We start from the raw sequence: 8,961 nt of genomic DNA, 5'->3' as shown, positions 1-8,961 counted from the left end.
TGTTGCTGCAACTTCAAGTACATATCTTGCAATTGGTCAAAACCCAATAGTGGAACATGGGCTACTCATACCATTTCCTAATGCAAAACCCTAGCCTCACTGCAACTCCACTCTACTAGTTGCCAAGAGCTGAGTGCCTCTAGCTCTCAAGCATAAATCAACTATCTAATCCTAGCCTCAACTCAAGTGCTAAAAGTCCTCATACAATGAGGCATGAGGGCACATTTATAGAGATGAGGTGATTGTTCACCTACCGTGACCCTTGACCTCCCCTCATGACTCTTGAACTTCCTCACTGCTCTCTCATGCCTATTGTTTAGTACATGCTGAATTGATCCCAACATAACCACTGACATCATGATGAGAATATTTTCACACTGATAGAAGAGAGAATGTGAGGAGAAAAAAGAAGTCTCGAGAAACCCTAGGGTTGGTTCTTGTTGCCAACATTGTCGTGAAACCATGAAAACCTGCATGAATGGTTGAAATTATTGCCATCGTGCCTCGCTTGCATCCAATCATCTTATGTCATTGTGTTCCTAACATTGCCACCAGGTTTTAGGAGTATGAATAGTTCCAGTTTCAAGCTTGTTGAAACTCTGATTATGTATCTGTTGTGGAAACCCTAGCTCACTTTTCTAGGTCAACATTCTCATTTTTCTTTGCGATCTTCCATTGAGATTGACATAATGTCGAGACAATCACATAGATATAGTGAGAAGTCCTAGCTTCTTCGCATAGACCAACATTCTCATCCCTTCTTGGATTTTCTTTTCCATCACTTTTGGTCGAGCATCCACATACATAACAATCATCTTCTTCCATATTTCAATCATGCAAACACACACCTACCTATATATTAGTCAGGAACTAGGATGAATACATCTTAATAAAATACAAATAAATTACCACAATTAAACATTGAAAGTGTGAGGGTTTATAGCCCTGAGGTGTTGACATGCTACTACTAGGCTCATTCTGCTTTGGTTCCGTTACCACCAATGTATCATTATTAGAGTGACCTCTCATAACCTTTAGCATGCCGTTTATCGCACACATGCTCCCTTATAATATACCATTTTATATTGTTGTCATGGGCCACTCCAAATTCCCTCTTGAAATTGTATTATTAAAACAATATGATGGACTTGGCGTTGTAGTGTGATTATGCAGAAAAAAGGACCTTCCAATGAAACAATTGCACCGACGATACATGTTAGTTTTTAACAATTGTTCATGGGCAGTGGTATTGTTTTGTCACTCGACAAATTACTTCATGCGATATGGGGAAATGGCGCTTGATAAAATTCTTCTAACGCATAGATTTTACGCAACTTGAGCCAGCGTGTCCTCATACTCTCTTCATGCAATATAATTCCACAAATCAATTGTGTATGTTGTGTTAGGGTTTGGAAAATTTCTAAGTGTACTGATCCATCGTTATATTTTTCCTTCTTTAAGGGACAGTGGCAAGAGGATCTCGTGTGGTCGCACAGTCACTGAAGTGGATGGGTCGCACCAGTTATTAGCTTCCTCAGGCACGATTTTGCGACCTAGCGACTGGGATAGGTCGCATATTCGCTGAAGAGGATGGGTCGGACTGGACACCAATTTTCCTAAGTGTGATTCTTTGACTTGCATACCCAAAGAGAGTTCGCATAGTCACACTTAGTGGAGGCCACCCCTTCTAGCCTGTTTTTCGGGTGGGACTATGCGACCTCGTCAGAGGTGCGACTTGCCAAAGGTCACACAATTGCGTCACACAACTGGTCGCATCTCTCAGTGGATTTCCTGAGCTTCACAATCATGACTTTGGGACCTGATCGGTGATGCGAATTACAGACGACTTACGGGGGCGAGGCGGGTCCAATCATGGGAGCTATGTCACATTGCTAGAATGCAGGATGAACACATTCCGATTTATCTTTTGCGATTGACAGTTATTGAAGGCATCTTTATGAACAAAAGGCCCTAGGGAGCATACTAATTTCAAATGTCCCGTGAAGTGTGGCTTTATAAAAATGGGCATGTTGTATTCGAGAAAACACAAAACTCTGTTGACTATTCTGGCGCAACAAATAATTTGGCTAAACCAGGGTTTCCCACAACATCAACCAGAAGCTAATGACAATCAAAGCCATTAGTGTGCAGGCGTAAATATCTGAAACGTATACAAATGCACATTCAACCAGGAAATTGTTGATTTTACTGAGCCATGTCCTAGCGCCACATACTACCATCATCACAACAACAAAGAATGGTACTTCCATCATGAGATATAGTCGTCTGTCTACAGCATGTTTGCAATGTGCATGCGATAACCTGGTAATTAAATTAGGAGGGCTTGACTGTAATTCCCAAACATAAACATTTCCTTCCTTGTTGCCACCTTCCATGAAATTATACTAGAGACTGCATGAAAACTTGATGAACCGAATGTTGCATTCTGGCGTTGGATATTTCTACAGTGTAAATGTGTTAGAAAACCTGCACAGATGAATCTAGCTAGTAAAGGTTGAACACACAGCGTTGCAGAGCAAAAACACTAAAAGAAAATCGAAAGAAGAAAAGAATAATTCATTCGAAAATATGTTACAATGCTCATGATATAGCATCACTGGGTGAAGATCCCAAGGTAATGCACTATAGTGGTGATCAATGAGAAGACTCAACACCTACAACAAGTTTCGGAGATAACTAGTCAGTTGCGGAGTTAAAGAAGGAGCAAATCAAGGAGTAAATCATGCAAAATGAATCTTGCATGCAATCCCACACTCTAACTAAGAGTCCGCATGTAAGTGTGTAGTAGTTCCAACATGCAAAAGGAATCTTGCATGCAGTCACATGCTCTAACTAAGAGTCTGCATGTAGGTGTGTAGTAGTTCCAACACCCCCCCTGAACACCACTATGGGAAAAATAGAAAATGGGCCCTGGCAACTAAGGCCAAAGGTCACCCAAAATACAATGCAACTTGTACTAAAATTGAGGAAAGAGGGAAAACCTCGTGGGAAAAAACAATACAATGTAATCAAAAGAGAAGAGGAAGAAAAATACAGTTGCTAAGCAATCGTGTCCTTCACTCCAAGACGATTACGCAAAGAGCGAAACTTCTGCTCAGTGAATGTCTTGGTGAAGATGTCTGCAGTCTGTTCTGCTGAAGGACAGAACTGCAAATCAATGACCCGATCATGTACTAAGTCTCTGATGTAGTGCATATGGATCTCTAGGTGCTTCGTCCGCTGCCGCTGTACTGGATCCCTGCAAAATTTGAGAGTGCTCTGGTTGTCACACCAGATGACAATGGGCTGGTGAAACTGGACGCCCAACTCAGTGAGGAAGTGTTGTAGCCACAGAGCCTGAATGGTGATGTTGACTACTCCTCGGTACTCAGCCTCAGCTGAAGAGAGAGCAATAGCAGCCTGCTTCTTGCTCGACCAACAGATAGGGCCAGATCCTAGACTGAGTGAATATCCGGAGGTGGACTTGCGATCAATGCTGTCTCCCGCCCAATCAGAATCTGTGAAGCCAAGTAGATTCAATGCAGTTCCTGCTGCATAGTGAATCCCGAAGGTGATGGTGCCCTGCACATATCGGAGGATGCGCTTGGCAGCATTCCAGTGTAGCTCATGCGGCTCCTGCATGTATCTGGAAACTGCCCCTACTGCGTATGAGAGATCTGGTCTGGAGTGGGTGAGGTACAATAAGCTCCCCACTAGCTGTCGGTAGAGAGTGCTGTCAACTAATGGAGTGTCACCTCCATCCTCAAGGCGGACCCCAGACAGAAAAGGAGTCGGTGCTGGCTTGCAGTCAGTCATGCGAAATCTCTCGAGGAGATCACATGCATACTTAGCCTGAGAGAGTTTGATGCCTGTGGCATTCTGGCTGATCTCAAGACCAAGAAAGAAGTGTAATGGAACCATGTCTGTCATCAAGAACCTATCATGCAAGGCCCTCTTGACTGTAGCAATGGCTGAAGCCGAGCTGCTAGTGATTAGGAGATCATCTACATACAAAACTAAGATAAGAAGAGAATCATGTGTCCTAAGCATCTAAACATTCGGATCAGACTTACATCTTTCAAAGTTTTGTGATAAGAGAAAAGAATCCATCTTCGCGTACCAAGCTCTCGGGGCTTGCTTAAGGCCGTAGAGAGATTTCTTCAGTCTGCAGACCAAAGATGAATCCTGAATGAAACCATGTGGCTGCTCCATGTAGATCTCCTCAGATAGGTCTCCGTGAAGAAAGGCATTCTTCACATCCATCTGATGTACTTCCCACCGCTGGGCAGCCGCAATGGCAAGTGTAAGGCGTATGGAATCCATCTTTGCTACTGGAGCAAAGGTCTCGTCATAATCAATGCCATGCACTTGTTGGAAGCCTTTGGCTACTAGCCTTGCTTTCCGTCTGGTGATTTGCCCATCTGCAGCACTCTTGATCTTGTAGACCCATTTGCATCGGACAAGTTTCCTTCCTGAAGGAAGGGGGACCAGATCCCAAGTTTGGTTCTCGAGGAGGGAGTTATACTCCTCCATGGCGGACTCCCAAGATGGATGCCCAGCAGCCTCAGCATAAGACTGTGGATCAGAAGACTGAACCAAATGACAATGCCAGGAGGGCAATGGTTCAGTGGCAGTGAGGACAAGAGGAGGCTCAATAAACTCTGAGCTAGTCCTCTGTAGATCAGAATTATCCCCCACAAGACCATTTCTAGTAGCTGGCTGGTCTTGTGCATATATCTCACGTAAGCTCCTTGTTCTCTTATTTATGACAGGGGAATATGATTCACTGCTGGAAGCCCGATCTGGGCTTGGATGTGGATCATCATTTGCATGCACTAGATTTGTATCTGAAGACTCTATCTTTGCATCTGCATGCTCTTCCTCGGCATCTGCATGATCTGTATCGGCATCTGAATGCACTAAGTCATCATCTCGGACATGAGGTAGATAAAAAGTGTCTGCATACGGCGCTTGAGGTGCATGCGAGAGACTTTCCTCAAATTTGACACTTCGCTCAATGATGAGCTTGTCCGTAGAGGGAATCAGGAGTCGATATCCCTTCACACCATCAGGGTATCCAACAAATATGCACTCAATGCTCTGTGGATCAAGAGCTTTCCTCTTTTCAGAGGGGATCCGGGCCCATGCTCGAGAGCCGAAAACACGGAGGTGAGTGACCTCTGGTTTAGTGCCGCTCCAAGCCTCAAAGGGGGTCTGGTCCTTGACAGACCTATGAGGAGATCTGTTCTGGATGTAGTTAGCACAATTAAGTGCTTCGGCCCAAAGCTTATGAGGCAGTGACTTGGCATGCAACATGCAGGAAGCCATCTCTTTGAGAGATCGATTCTTTCTCTCAGCAACTCCATTCTGCTGCGGAGTGTATGGAACTGTATACTGCAACTATATGCTGGACTGAAGGCAAAGGTTCTGAAGTGCTGTGTTAACATATTCCCCCCCATTGTCTGTACGGAGGGCTTTGATCTTTCTCTCTGACTGTGTCTCAACTAGTGCTTTGAAATCTTCAAAGTGCTCAAAAACTTCAGATTTGTTCCTGAGAAGATACACCCAAGTATACCGTGAGAAATCATCAATAAATGTAAGCACATACCTTGCTTTGTTGATGGAAGGATGAGGAAAAGGCCCTATGAGATCACTATGGATCAGATCTAGAGGAGAGGATGCTCTGTGAGTCTTGCCGGTATCAAACTTTTCTCTGGGATGTTTGCCAAGAACACACCCTTCACAAACTCCTTTGGAGAAACTGATATTTGGCAAGCCTTCCACCATCTCATTCTTGCTTAGCTGCTGCATATACCTGTAATTTAAGTGACCAAACCTCTCGTGCCAAAGCCTACTACTATCATCAGCATGTGTAAGCAATAAGGAGGATTCAGATTCAATAAATTCAGAAAATGTATACAGTCTGGCTCCATTGTTTACCTCACCAGTTGCAATTTTGGCATTGCTATGTAGATCATATATGTTCACTGCATCTGGAGTGAATTCCACTCTCTTTCCGGTGCCGGAATGAGTGATCTGATAAACTGAAAGCAGGTTTACCAAAAGTTTTGGAACATGAAGCACATCTTCAAAGCTTCCGTGTAAAAGTTCCACTCTACCTTTTCCGGTGACCTCAATAGGTGAGTCATCTCCCATGAGGATGGGAGGTCCTTTGCATGCATCCAAAGAGGAATAGACTTCCTTTGCAACAGCCATATGATGTGATGCACCAAAATCTATAATCCATGCATTAGGAGAAGAATTAATTGCAACTAAAGCATGAAAATTGTTACCTTTCCCGTGTGGCAGATCCTCAGTTTTCTTCTTGGCGCCCTAAGGGATGTGGTCCCCAAGGTTGTGCTTCTGAAGGATTTCTGCCATTTGGTCAATTTGCTTCTTCATGCAAGAGGATTCTGGATGGAATCCTCTTTGATAGTAGGTGCATCTGTTTCCTTTCTTCCCTTTCTCATTTCTCGAGCCGGAGGAGTCATTGAAGGGCTTGGTGTACCCTTCCTTCTTTGGATGGGAATGTGCTTTTCCTTTGTCTTTTTGCTGCTGATTTTTCTGATTTGAATCAGATCTGTGATTTTTATTGTGGCTGCCATCATGCACAGCAAGTGCATGTGCTTTTGGAGGTTTGATTTTCCCCATGCCAATGAGTTTATCTTGCTCAAAAATAAGGGACTCCATAAATTCTTTGAGAGAAGGCATAGTGTAGGATTTACCTGTTGCGAGCCTTACTGAATGAAATGTAGACACAAAGATGGAGTATTCTGGTCCGAGCTTTGACATAATAGAGAGAACTTGGCGACTCTCCTCCTTGGATTTGTCAATTCCACAACCCTTGAGTTGCAGCAATAGATCATTATATTTGGTGAAGAAATCTTGAATTCTGTCATAGTTCCGTGGATCCAATGATAGCAGCTCCACTTCGAGCAGATGTCCTTTCGTCTCATCCTGTTTCTCGTAGAGCTCTTCAACCTTTTTCCAAATCTCATTGGGAGTATTGCAGGCAGATAGATGAAACTGCAACTCTGGAGAGATGCACATGCATATGGATCCGTGGGCCTCATCCATACGGTTGAGGTATTTGGATTTCTCTATGGCTGAAGTGGGTTCCACTTCTGTAGCCATGGTAATCCTGTACAACCCTTTATGACGAAGGTATCGAGCCATTTGGTCCTTCCATTCATGATAGTTGTACGGTGTTAGGATCAATGCTTTGGGAAACTCCATTTTTCTGTCAATCTTCGATCTCCAAGCTGTAATACTTGCAAAATAAAGTACTGGTGCGCCTTTTATCTAGCAACCTGTGGGCTATGATACCATGTAAATGTGTTAGAAAACCTGCACAGATGAATCTAGCTAGTAAAGGTTGAACACATAGCTTTGCAGAGCAAAAACACTAAAAGAAAATCGAAAGAAGAAAAGAATAATTCATTCGAAAATATGTTACAATGCTCATGATATAGCATCACTGGGTGAAGATCCCAAGGTAATGCACTATAGTGGTGATCAATGAGAAGACTCAACACCTACAACAAGTTCCGGAGATAACTAGTCAGTTGCGGAGTTAAAGAAGGAGCAAATCAAGGAGTAAATCATGCAAAATGAATCTTGCATGCAATCCCACACTCTAACTAAGAGTCCGCATGTAAGTGTGTAGTAGTTCCAACATGCAAAAGGAATCTTGCATGCAGTCACATGCTCTAACTAAGAGTCTGCATGTAGGTGTGTAGTAGTTCCAACATACAGGACGTCCACAAATCCATAACTAGTATTTTGCTCAACAAGGCTCCGACAAAACTACTTCATTATCCATACTCTTTGATAGGACGAAGTTTCCAATCCCTCTAGTGCAATCCACATAATTTGAATGCACTGCAGCAAACAGGAAATGGCACGTACTTCATGGGGAATTTCGATGGCAAATCAGTCCAGGTACATGACTTCTCAACATAGGTCCAAAACTCTTTCATAGACCAGATCTTGACCATGTTGTCCATGCCACAACTTACAATACGATATGCATCTGAGGATGAAAATTTACACTGAGAACTTCATTGCGATGTCCCCCAGCTCCAACAAATATCAACATGCATATTCCAGTTTGGAAATTCCAGAGTCGTACAGATTCATTATTTCAGATAAAATAAGGGAAGGTTTCGGTGCTTGGGTCCTTATTTTATTCACAGAATCTCCATGGCCAATGAAACTCTTATGGACCTTTTCATTTGCACAATCAAGCACTCGAATTATACCATTGTGACCACCTGCAACTAATAATGGTGAACCATTCACATCGCATGCCCAACTTAATGTGTAAAATGATTTATCCTTATCATCGTCAATAAATGCCTACAAAACAGAAATAACACTTCCTTCCAAGCATGGTAATTTGGTCACTAACATTTAGATACACGTCCTTCCGTCAAAACATTCATTAGCATTGATCTCTGCGCATCTATTGTGTTGGATTTTCACGTTGTCACATGAGTTTTATAACCTGTGGCGTGTGTGCCACCTTACGGTGTCCATGTATGCACTTCAAAGGGACTTGGAGTATGAGTATTCGATGAGTCAGTCTTACAAATTTCCGATGTCAAGGATAATGCGATTGCCATGAAAGGTATCTCTCCATAATGTGACTACCATAGAAAGAAAAAGGTAGCGCTCCTTGATATTCGTTTGGTCATATGTTTGTAATATACCACCATTATATCGAATGGTCATCTCGGCTTTGAGTGCCCTTTAAAGATTTTGTTGAAAGATGAATTTTGAAATTGTTGTTTGCCTTTAAATAAACCCAAAAGACAAGCACTACTTGTTCTCTTGTAATAACCATAACTCAACAACGCCCATTACCATTTGGGTTTCATGCTTCACGTTAGAGTGTGTATTTGTTTTATGGCGGCCATCGGGATTTTAATCAAAACAATCCTTTACGTGCGACCTTTGGAT

General features: G+C 42.9%; 1 pseudogene; it reads right to left on the bottom strand.

Moving 5' to 3' along the window:
- Positions 1–2,220: 2,220 nt before the first annotated feature.
- On the bottom strand, positions 2,221–8,412 carry LOC149158068 (polycomb group protein FIE1 pseudogene; annotated as a pseudogene).
- Between the last annotated feature and the right edge of the window lie 549 nt (positions 8,413–8,961).

The sequence above is a fragment of the Pinus tabuliformis genome, chromosome 5_2 (assembly GCF_031772625.1).
Source record: "Pinus tabuliformis cultivar Carrire ecotype Pingquan chromosome 5_2, CPIR1, whole genome shotgun sequence".
Lineage (NCBI taxonomy): Eukaryota > Viridiplantae > Streptophyta > Pinopsida > Pinales > Pinaceae > Pinus > Pinus tabuliformis.
Note: the sequence above shows the minus strand (reverse complement) of the source record. Positions and strands in the feature narration are given on the sequence as shown.